The sequence below is a fragment of the Phalaenopsis equestris genome, unplaced genomic scaffold (assembly GCF_001263595.1).
Source record: "Phalaenopsis equestris unplaced genomic scaffold, ASM126359v1 Scaffold201678, whole genome shotgun sequence".
NCBI classification, from domain to species: domain Eukaryota; kingdom Viridiplantae; phylum Streptophyta; class Magnoliopsida; order Asparagales; family Orchidaceae; genus Phalaenopsis; species Phalaenopsis equestris.
This window is the reverse complement of record NW_018221427.1, coordinates 52,605-65,790: the sequence shown is the minus strand read 5'-3', so window position 1 is coordinate 65,790 and position 13,186 is coordinate 52,605.

Sequence of the window (13,186 nt, the reverse complement as noted above, 5' to 3'; positions counted from 1 at the left end):
TTTTAAAATTAAATCCAAATTATATATCTAATAAATTAAATTATTTAAAAAAAATGATCGACAAAGCTCAATTGGGGATTTGTAGGCCATGAGGCCTTAATTATAGCTTAAAGAAGCTTCGAGGCACCAATCGTTAGATACATGATGATATGACATGGTCAAACCTTAAAGCCAATGAGCTTTGGATATGTGGATGATCAAATTTCCTAGCAGCTACCCTCCATGTGTTCTTTAAGCTTTGGCTAGCTTCCTTAAAAAGCTTGGTAGTTGGTTCGACTATTGAAAGTAAGCACAATTTGATAGTTATGTTGGTTATGAGAGTTGGATTGATGAGCTAATGGAATTTGGACACTTGTGTGACTCAAATAGATCTTGGTTACCATCGAGCATAGGTGGCTTGCTTAGGCTGGCAATGAGCTCATGATAGGTTTGTGAATGGATCAATATTGGTTGGATTAGGTAGATTTGGAAGGAACCAAGTTAAGCTTGAAAGTGAGATAGTGTTGGACATTGGATTACTTAGATTTGGCTTGATATGGATTCTTTGATTTGGATTTTAAATGTGTCTTGGATTATCTCAGCTTAGATTGATTTTGGAATGGATTATTTTGATTTGAATTGGGTGTAAATGGGTTTGTGATTTGGCAATTAAGAATGTGTAGATTTGGTTGTGGTCAAGGAGAAAGAAGTAGCTCATGGTAGTGTGTGCATTTGAGTGTGGTTAGGGGATTTTGTGAAGTGATTATGTTTGATTTGTGATGTGGTTTGGTAAATGTAGGAGAAGAGTTGCAGTTTGGATTTTGGGAAGATTTAGAACATGTGGTGTGATGCGGGTGGATTTAGTGTGTTAATTTTGTAAATATTTTTCAATATTACAAAATAAAGATGATAGATATAATAGCGAATATGCAAATTAATCAAAACAAAATAACTTCAATTAAAATAATTTTATCTCTTAAAAATCTTTAAACTATCAAATCCCATTTAAAAATAATGCAAGTATACATATTGCTCAAGTAATAAAGGGCTCTTATCGAGTCCTAGATATCGGTCCCACAGGAAAGTTGGAAATGCCTATAAATACGTTCTTAAGATTATAATGTAAAGTATAATTTTTAAACAACAAAAAGTAAAGTGTAAGTTTGAATATTAAGTAACAAGTGAATGGTAATTAAAATGCGGTTGAAATACAAAGTTAACTAACTAAATGCTAAACTTTCAAAAGCAAACTTACGAAAATTAAACTAAGTTTTTGTGATGAAAAATTCAAAGTTAAGAAAGTATTATTCACCTTTACAATGAGTATATGGATTGTGAAGAAGTTAAAATCATTTAAAAAAATATATATAAATTGTTTTGTGCCAAATATGAGCAATCATATTCTTTACCCTCTTCCGAGTGCAAAAAGAACATTGACTAATCTAGAGTTTGGTCCCTAATTTTGTGGTTAGGCTGGAAGGATACAGACTACCACTCTAGAGCCCCCACTACACCCTCACCTGAGGGCTAACAATCTCGCATCAGTTTCCAATCAAGTGGACTAAATTGGAGATTTTAATATGTCACCTTAAAATCTCTAATTCTACATCCAACCAAGTATATTTCTCTATTTATTTGCACTCAACCCCATGGATGAGATACTCTCCCATGAAATAAAATGTGATTCTCCCTATATTGTAGAAATCATAGCCCTTTCAGAATATATGTTTCTCAACACATTTTAACATTTCAGTTGGTGAGATAGAAAAGTAAATTAAGATCGGAGTTCAAATCATCACAAATTATTAACATTTAAAATAGTATGAAACAAAATCAATTCTTCACAAAATCATATCTCAAAGTGGGGAGAAGGATAAAGAATACTACTCATAATTCATGAGAAGGATATGAACAAACACATATTTCATATATAAAAATAAGTTTACAGAAAAAAAAGAAATAAAAGACACAACTTATCTCACAATCCTTCTCAAGCAAATCTCTAGAAGTTCTCTCCAAACATTTCTCTCTTTAAAAGCACTCTCAATTCTCTCTTTAAAGTATAATGAAGAAGAAATCTCTCACCTTCCCTCTCATCTTACAATCCTTGAAGAAAATCTCCAAGCCCTTGACTCTCTTTCTCTCTCTACCTTTCCTTCTCTTCACGCCACACACCTTCTTGCCCAAAGCTCCTCTCTTTTAGCCCTAGAATTCCCTCCCTGTTATCAAAAGGACATATCCCTTCATAGAAGAGCCTTCTAAAGTGTCTAGATGCATCGAGTTACTCTAAGAGGTGTTTAGAACAAGTGTCCCTTTGAAAATTTGAGCAAAATTCATCTTGAACCACCTTAATCCTCAAAAAGTAGTTCCTGGTGCATCTGGCGCCAAATCTAGCGCATCATGCACTAACTCTCTGTTAAATGATGCATCTGAAGCCAATCTGACACATCATGTGGCAGTTTGCTGAAGACCGCTAGGTTTTGGTGCATTTGACGCCAATCCGGCGCATCTAGCGCATCTTGCGCCAGAACTCAAAAAATTATTGTTTTGGCTCCACATTTTATCGTTTTTTCTACTTTTGCTCCAAATGCCTAAAATTGATAGACCTGCAACAAAAACATGAAAACACCCTTCCTTAAAGTGCAATATCACAAAAAATAAGCATAAAATATATACTTAGAACTACATATTATTTTGGTGTATCAAAATCCCTCTAACTTAAATGTTACTTGTCATCAAGTGACATTTTTACTACATAAAAGTATATGACTTAGGATAGATCCTAACTTATGACTTCTATACTCTAGTTCAATAAAATAGTAAAATTTTAGAAAAACCTTTAATAACTTAGATTCAAAGTCTAAGTTTAAGAGTACTTTGTTATTTGAATATCTATTCATTTCAAGAAGAATTGTAATTTGTTATATCAAGGATATTTAGAATATTCATATGAAAAAGAATTTCATGAAAACTTTATAAATAATGCAACTAATAATCCAATATAATTTTTGAAAATGTAATAAAGCTTTTTTCTTAAGTTGATTCAAGTGAAGCCAATCTTTAATTAGACATCTCCTCAAGCTTCTCCTCAATTATTTTTCTTTTCTTTTCTATTTCTATTTTTTTTTATTTTTCTTTTCTTTTAGGATCTTTTCAAACCTTTCATTTATTTTTCTTTTTCAACTATCAAGTGAGGATTACTACATCTGGATAGCCTTTAATAGTTTTAAACTTCACTATCATCTTCTTAAAGTTAAAACTCCTTACCTTTCTTTGCTTTATAAATTCATATTAGTTTATGATTTTCATAATGTCTCATTTTTTTCTTCTTACATGAATCTCTAAAATTCTTAATACTTGAAAAATACAATATCCTTTACTTTAAATAGAAAAACTTAGTCTTATCTTATCATACTAAATATCTTTAACTTTAGAATTGACCTTCATTATTAAAAACTTTTACCTAAATTTACCATAATATTCATAAACATAAGTATAGTCCTTCAAAGTTTAATCTTAATATCATAAGTCATGTTAATATAATTTTAAAAATATTGTTACTTAAGGACAAATAAAATTAATTCACTTCTGTTAAAAAGAAATTTTCTTCCCCCCAAACTTAAGTTTTAATTAATTTAAAAATGTTTTAGTAAAAAATTCAGTTGATGAAAGAAAAAGTAAATGAATGAAAATAAAAACTAACTTGTAGAGGATTTCTGATAATGAAACTGGGCTCTAGTATACTGCAGATACTAACTTTAAAAATACATACAGGCTTTAAAGCATTAAATGAGACATAATATATTCTAAAGAATTTGCTGAGAATTAAAAATAGAAAAAAAAAACTAAAAATACTAAAAATTTAGAAAGTAAATAAAAATCTACTATTACTATTACAATTTTACATCCACAACACAAAATAAAAGTTTTTACTACAACAGTTTCAAATGCCAACCAAATAACATCCAAACAACAAACAAACAAACAAACAACCAAACAAATAAACTAACTCTAGAAAATATCAATCTTCACTGCCTTCCTCATCATCATCATCATCTTCTTCTTCATCTTCTTCTTCTTCATGAATAGGAGCATAAGGAGTGAAGCTGAGGAAAGTAAGAAATTCCACAATGCATTCACCCCTAAGATATCTCACCATAACATCCTTAAAAGCTATATCATGATGAATTCTCCTCTACCGATACTCATAAGCATTTCTTGCTCTAATCTCTCCAGTATGATTATGAATATTTACTATCTCCAATTGTTAAATCATGAGTTGCTCTATACTGTTTTCTAGTGATGCAAGGCGAGAAGTAGATGCCCTTGCAACTGATGTAGAGGGTTTATCACTTCTTCCACTCCTAGATTCAACTCTCCAAATCATATGCTTCCCAATAGGAATTTGTGGTTGTAGTATTTCCTCATGTCTATGGGACTCTACTTCTGATTTCTCACAAAGAGTGAAAGTCAGGGCAGGGTAACCCAAAACATTAACTGTAGAGCTCTTAGCTATGCTCTGTGCATGATGAACTATGAAAGTACACACATTTATTGCTTTCATGTTTTGAATGCAATAGTTCTATACAACTCTATCTTTTGTTACATCAGCCAGATGATTAGTTGGTAGTAATTTAGCAGAAATGAAATGGTGCCATACCTTTGACTAAATAGTAAACATGGAAGCTGAGAAGTTAACTATCTTATTATTTTTTAATCCTCCCTTCTCCTCTTCCATCAGTCAGAAAGGCAATCACTTCATCCAGTGATAAATCTGTCATCACGAATACAGGGTACTCATCATAAAATACATTCGTCAACCCATAAAAAGCATTGATCCTTTCTGTAGAAAATTCAACTTGCTTACCTCTTACAAGGATGTGATCAACATCAGTGAACTCAACATCAGTGGATCAACATCAGTGAACCTCAAGTTGGCATAAAACTCTTGAATCATTGGCACAATCGCTACTATAGTGAAGTAGCAAAACTGTTCCCAATTTTAGGCAAGGATCAACCTCTTGATATTGCCACCCTGGTTAACAAATGCCCACTCCTGGATTAGTTTTATTGATTCTATTTGAGTGTTATAACTGTGTTGGGCCTTCAATTTAACAAATCCTTGTACATCAAAATCATCTGACGACCTTCCTCTATTTACTCTTGGAACTATTTAAAATTCTATTAAAATCCAAATAAATTACAAAATAAAAAAATCTTACTTCCCAAGTAAGATTATTTGGTAAGAAACTTTTAACCATGAGTTTTCTTAAAGTTTTTTCATCAAAAATCTCAAATTTTGGATTTTCCAAAATGTAGGAAAAATGCATGGTGTAACTCAAAAATTTCTTAGTTAAAGTGAAGCTCTTACCAATAGAAGATGAAATCTACAATTTTTAGCCTCCAAAATCTTCTCTATTGCTCCAAAATCTTCTCTATTGTTCTCTATTGCACTCAATGTGAAGCCCTAGGTCAAGGTTTAGAGGTAGGAGTATACCCAAGTAGTAAAAAAGGAATTTTATAGTGTTATTTTGCGTTTTTTTAGCAATCTAGCATTTTAAAAAATTTGGCGCATCTTGCACAAAATCTGGCGGATCATGCGCCAACTCTCTGTAAACTAGCGCATTATGCTCCAATATGGCGCATCTTGCCCCAACGCCTTAATTTTTCCATATTTCATTTTATGTAAAAATCTACTCTATACCACTTGACGTCTACCTCTAATTAACTCAAATGACTCAAATGAACCTTTATAAGAAATGAACCTTTATAAGAATAATTAAACATTACTCTAACATGAATCTTTCACAAACAATACAAAACTCATTTTTAAATATAAAATTTGCGCTATTACAAACTAACACTTTTCAAGCCAACAAACATCTATTTCAGTGTTCAAAGCAAACCAAAATATCCTAATACTGGAATCTAAACATCAAGATACCAAAAACAAACATTAATATAGTTCAACAATAAAAGTAAATGCAATAAGTAAATGCAATCCAACATAACTCCAACATAACAAACAACTAAAAGAAGTAGTACTAAACAAAATGTTCAGCGCATAAATTAAGTTCAATCATCTTCTTCACTCTTTTCCTCCTTGATATGACCCATTGATTGGTAGTGCACATATAATTTGTAGAAGGGTCGACAAGGAAACTCATCTGTCGAATCCTCCCCAATCTAAGCATATTTATGGAACATACGTACCAAACCATATTCAATAAAACCACTATGCTCAAAATGTTCTTTAAGTCTCTAATCCAAGTGATTCAACATTTCAGAAATATTCCCAATTGCATGCATAAGATTCTACACCTCTTCTTCTATCTTCTTGATCCTTTTCAAAAGTGTGTTCGAACTGAAATAAGACTGAATAGGTGATGAATTCTGAGATGCTTGATCCACCAGTACATTCATATCGTTCTCATCTATCATTCCAATACAGTTGCAATAGACTTATGGATCCATCAGCTTCCAAGGAAGAAGCATTTTTTCCTAACTCACAAAAAGGTACTCGTGGTTGACTGCATAGTAGAAAAATGGTGGATGGATGTCTAAGTCCAGTTGTAGATCCATTAACAATCAAACCCAATACCAATTTCAAAATGATTGCTCCAATATCAATAGGTTTTCTAGTTTGAATACATTAGTTCAGAATAGCACTCTCCTTAGTTACCTTACTGATTTTCATAGTAGGAAGTAATTTTGATGCAATAAAGAAGTGTGAGGCCTTAGAAGCAGGATTTAACACTGATGACAAAAAACATACATTTTCATCATCTCTGACCTCCCAATTCACTTCTTCATCTGTAAGGTATGATAGAGTTCATTCATATTATCTCTCGTAGGGTTAAAATTTGTGTAATGGAAAATAGACACATTTTCAATCATAAACATCTTGTTTATTCTTGAAGGAGTGAATTGCAAAAACCTGCCTCATACATAGACAATTCCTTAGTTTATTCCATGAAGATTTGCATAAAACTCTTTCACCACAGGGACAACTACGACAACAATAGTGTAACAAAGCACTTCCCAATGACTTTGCGCAATAATCTCTTCCAATCGAGTATTCAGTGTATTGAATTCTCGATTCACAAAACCCCTTTCATTGATTAGCCTCTTCTTCACTAGAACACGATCATGCAACTTGTGCACATCAAAATTGAGGAACTTTTCTCTGTTGAAAATTCCAAATATAGCATAATTTTTAGAGTGGGGTGCCATTGGAATTGAAATCTAGTGACTCTTCCCTTGTTTCCCCCTTAAAATGGACTTTGGAATCAATTTTTGGGAGTTATAAGGAGAAGAACCCACCAAAAATTGCCTTTTGAAACATTTTAAGTCATTTTCATCGTCATGGCACATCATGTGTCGATTCTGGTGCATGATGCGCCAGCTCTCCAAAATGTGGCGCAACATGCGCTAGTTCCAAAAAAATTGCATTTTCAACTTTGAAAAAAAAATAATTCTAAATTCTTCTAAAAAATTAGGTAAAAAAAGATGTTTCTAAATTTTTTCTCAATTTGAAATTTCTCAAATACATGGACTCTATGAAAACGTAAATATAAATATATGTAAAATATTCTGAACAAAAACACAAAAGAAAAAATAAACAACACTAAGTATGGGTTGCCTCCCACAAAGCGCTTGGTTTCATGTCATCAGCCCAACATTCCCAATCTTTATTCTAAGTGACCCAACATTACAGTCTCTTTGAAAACTAGTCTTTGAACATCAAAATATGGTTTCAATCTATGCCCATTTACTTTAAATATCCTTCCAGGCTTAGAATCCTCAACATTAATAGCTCCATAGGGATAGACTTTTACAACTCTGAATGACCCTTTCCACCTAGACTTCAGTTTTCCAGGAAATAATTTCAATCTTTTATTGTATAATAAAACTTCATGTCCAAGTTCAATTCCTTTTTTATTATCTTTTGATCATGTTATTCTTTTGTTCTTTCCTTATAAATCCTACCATTATCGTAAGATTCATTTCTAATTTCTTCAAGCTCATTCAATTGCAATAATCTTTTCTCACCAGCTTCTTTCAACTTCTTTCCTTCTTTCAAATTGAAACTGAATTCCTTTATAGCCCAATAAGCTTTATGCTCAAACTTTACATACAAGTGACAAGTATTCCCAAAATTTATTATGTAAGGGGACATACCTATAAGTGTCTTCTAAGTTGTTCTGTATACCCATAATGTCGTATCTAATTTAGCAGACAAATCCATTTTACTAGGATTCACACCTTTTTCCAAAATTTTCGTAATTTTAAAATTAGATACTTTTGCTAAACCACCGGTCTGAGGATGATAAGAAGTTGTAATTTTATGTGTTATATTATAATTTTCTACCAATTACATTTTTAAAATGAGATACTCTATCGGTAATGATTACTCTAGGCATTCCTCCAAATATTTTTCCTTAAAATTTTTTTAACAACTTGAGCATCACATCGAGGTAAAACAATTGCTTCAATCCAATATTGGAAGAAAATCATAGCTGAACAAAGACCTTACTATTGCCATCATTGCAATATGTTTGGCCACACTGATGAGAAATGCTTTAGAATTCATCCCAACCTCAGAAAGAAGATTCCCAGACCTCATCCTGAGGAATTTGAATCACATGACACTGAGCTGCCAACTGCTACTGACTGTGCTGTTAATGTTTCTGAGTTGCGAGGGACTAGGGTCCATGATAACACTGAACTAGAGCTACCCCAAGATATGGAAAAAGAGGATGTGGTACCAAATCCCCAAAATATCCATGAACCATTAACTGAGAAACTTCACCTCCTACCACATTATACTCAAATTGAACAAACCCTTTGTATTGAACATCCTACACTCCCTGCTGATCAAGAGATAATAGCTATTGAGTTACTAGAGGAAGACCCTTTGATTTTGCAATTAGCTAAAAATCTTGAAGATGGTTGGCAAGTCCAGAAAATAAAAAAGAAGAAATTGCCTTAGGAATTAAAGAATCTACTCCCCTCTTCATCTTCTTTGGAGGATGCCCCCCCTCTATCGGCTAGTACTATTAGAACTAAGAGAAGAGAAAAATCCACCTCTATTGGTTAATGAATCTAATATGTTGGAATGTTAGGGGATTAGCACATCCTAAATCCCTTAATAGAATCCTAGCTCTCAATAGGATGTATAAACCTTGGATCATTGCTTTACTAGAACCAATGGTTACTAAAAATGTTAACAGAATTGTGAGGAAATTCCCTGGTTTTCAGTTTCTTATTAACACTAACAATAAAATATGGCTTCTTTGCAGAAAGAAAATTCATTGCACTTTCCTTAAAGAGAGAGACCAATTTATCCATTTGAAGCTTAACTTCAGTTAATATTATGGATTTGCTACTTTCATATATGCTGGCTGTATAACAACTGCTAGATTTAAACTTTGGCAACAGTTACAAGAGTTCAGTACCTCTATAAGGGATTTCTGGTTAGTGGGGGGTGACTTCAACTGCCTCTCTTCACCTAGTGAGAAGAAGGGTGGGAGATCTCCTGATATCAATCAAATGAACACATTCAATGACAACATTCAGTCTGCTGGTCTTTTTGATTTGGGGTTTATTGGCCCTAAGTTTACTTGGAGAAGGGGGAAGATTTGGGAGAGGCTTGATAGAGTTTTGGTAAATGATATTTGGTTTAGAGATTTCCTACATACTTCTTTCCAACACTTGGCTATGAGTGGGTCTGATCATAGACCTTTGCTCATTCAAATATCTTCCTCCTCTTCTAAAACTAAAGCCAAATTCAGATATCTTAATATGTGGTCAATGCATGGGGAGTTCCTCAATCAAGTTTCAATGGCATGGACTGATGTCCATCATCACATCCCATGTATAAAGCTTTGGCTTTTACATAAAAAATTCAGTAAACATCTTTCAAATTGGAACTGGGAGGTGGTGGGGAACATTGATAAAAAAAATCCTTGAAGCTGAACAAAATGTTTTACAATTAGAACAACTCTTATCCTCTGGCATATGGTCTGAAATGGACCTTCAGTCTACTAATGAACACCTGCTGGATCAAATCAATATGCAAGAGGCTTTCTATGCTCAAAAGGCAAACAAAATTAAGTTTTGTGAGGGTGATAGGAACTCTAAATATTATCATGCTTGCATCAATTATAGGAGGAAAAGCAACACAATTCACAAAATCCTCTCTCAGGAGGGTCCCTGGATTTCCAATGCTGATGGAATAGCTAATGATGTTGTACATTACTTTCAAAATATGTTTGGAAAGAGAATTCACGAAAAGCCTATCTCTCACTAATATTCCCGATGAAAAGGAAATTTGGGAAGCTCTAAACTCCATTGACAACACTAAAGTTGCTGGTCCTGATGGCTTCACTGCTGATTTTTATAAAAAGGCATGGCTTATTGTGAAGGGTGAGGTTATTGCTACTGTCCAAAGTTTTATCTGGGGGGCTGACCTCCCTAAATACTTTTCCTCATCTACCATTACCTTGGTTCCCAAGGACAAAACTCCTTACAAATGGGAAGATTTCAGACCCATTAGTCTCACTTCTGTTATATCTAAGATAATCAGCAAAGTATTGGTTCAAAGCTTTACAACCTCACCTAAATCAGCTCATCTGTAGGAATCAGTAGCCTTCATCAAGGATAGAAGTATTGTTGATAATGTGCTTTTGGCCCAAGAGTTGGTACTGGACTTAGATAGAATCACTAGAGGATGCAACTTAATTTTCAAATTGGATATAAAAAAGGCTTATGATACTATCAGCTGGAAATTCATTGATCAGGTTCTTACTGCTTGAGGCTTCTCCCCCTCCTTTGCTCTATAATCAACAGATGTCTGACCAATAACTTTCATTCTATCTTCATCAATGGTTCCTCCCATGGTTTTTTCAGTGCTCTAGAGGTATAAAACAAGGTGACCCCCTTTCCCCTACCATTTTTATCTTAATTTTTTACTACTTATCCAGAAGCTTGAATGAGTTGGCATCCAGGAAACCACACTCCCTTTATAGCCACAGATCTTCCACCTTAATCAATCACTTGGCTTTTGCTGATGACATTATTATCTTTTCAAAAGCTTCCAAAGCTACTGTTAAATTATTCATGCAAAATCTGGAGATCTTTATGGATATTTCTTGTATGAAATTAAATAAGCAGAAGTGCATCTCCATATTCAGTAAACAAAGCAAAAGTGATTTAAAGACCTGGGTTTCTGATTTCACTGGCTTCACAAACAGCCACCTTCCTGTGAAATATCTGGGGGCATCTCTTATCAAAGGAAGAGCTAAAAACATTCAATTTTATCACATAATTGATAAGGTTCAAAGCAAATTACAAGCATGGGAGAATTCTTTTTTATCCAATGGGGGTAGGATCATACTCCTGAAAAAGTGTTCTATCTGCTATTCCATCCTATCTACTGCAAATGAACATCTTGAAAAAGTCTTCTCAGAGATTATTAGAAGGGATCTTCAATAGATTTCTATGGGCTGGCCAAAGGAAGCAAAAACACTGGAAAACTTGGGCTAAGGTGGGTTAGGCTTCAAGTCCTTTCCCCAAATTATGCACACTTACTTCTGCAAACTCTATTTCAAATTTAGATCTCAGTCCTCCCTTTGGGCTGAATTCCTTTGGGGCAAATATTGCAAGCATCTACACCCCACCATACTCTCTGTGGGTTTAGGGGATTCCCGCATATGGAAAAGGATGTTATAGATTAGGAAGGATGCTGAACAAATATATGTTTGGGAGATTGGTGAGGGCTTGGTAAACAATTTGTGGAATAATTGGTCTTTGGAAGACTGCCTTCTTCAGGATCATAATGCCCCAACCTCTCCATTACTTGTGAAGGACATCTAAGAACATGATAAGTGGAATCTTACTCCAATTCTTCCTTTCTGCAACCCTTCTCAAATATCCAACATTCAGAAACTTTCTGTAAATATTGGAGTGAAAGACAGAAATGCTATAAAGAAGAACTTAATCTCCTCTCAGCCTCCCCAACTGGTGGTGCATTGGGGTCATGCAATCTGGAATAAATTCCTCACTCCATCCATGTCCTTCTTCATATGGAGACTATTCTTAAAATTGATTCCCACTGATGATATATTGAAAATGAAGGGTCTGAGGGGTCCCTCTAGATGTATTTTCTGCCTATCCCATGAGGAAACTATTACCCATCTTTTCTTTGCCTGCCCATGGGTACAAGATGTTTGGTCTTTTGTGAATGGTAAACTCAAGACCCCAACTATGAATCTAACATGGAAGGTTTTTTATAATTGCTGGTTTGATTGGATTGGAGGGGTTTCAATCTTCAAGACATCCCCAACATTATGGCTTGGTTTGTTTGGATGGCTAGAAACAAGTTAAAGCATGACAACTCCCGTCTAGATCCTATGAAGGTAGGTCTAAATTGTACTGCTTTTATATAAAAATTGATTAAATTTAAAAAGTTTGAAGCTATGTTGGAACTGAGCCCATCTCTCAAGCCTCACATTGCCAAAATCTTGAAAATTTGCTGGACCCTCCCAAAGCTTGGATGGACCAAAGTTAACACTGATGGTAGCTATAAATCTCAATCTGCTGGTATTGGTGGTGTCTTCAAGAATCATGAGGGGAGATGTATCTTGTTTTTTCAATCTCTTGTTAAAACTTTAGACTCCCTACTCCCTTGAAGCAGAATTTCAAGTTGTCTTTTGGGCCATCAATTTAGCCAGATCTTGCCATTTTAACCAGCTATGGGTTAAATCTGACTCCTTGCAGCTTATTAACATTATCCATGGTTCTTATGATACCCCATGGAATTTAATCAGCTGGATTTCTGGAATTCATCAATTGCTTAAGAATTGCTCTATCAATTTCTCCCACATCCACAGAGAAGGAAATGGACCCTCCAATTGGCTGGCTAGAAGGGATCTCTATACTGAAGAACCTTTAGTGAGCAGAAGGATCCCTCCCCCACTGGATTTCCTTTTATCCAGTGATCTGTTGCCTCTGATCTGTTGCCTCTCCGTGATCTGTTGCCTCTCCCTTACATCAGATAACTCCTTTTGTTGTGTTTTGAGAGGCTGCCTTCTTTTCTATAGGCCTCTTTTTTTCACCTTTTTTCATTTCCCTTATATTGGGTTTTTCTTTCATTAATGAATTGGATCTTGGCTCCTTACTCAATATATATATATATATATATATA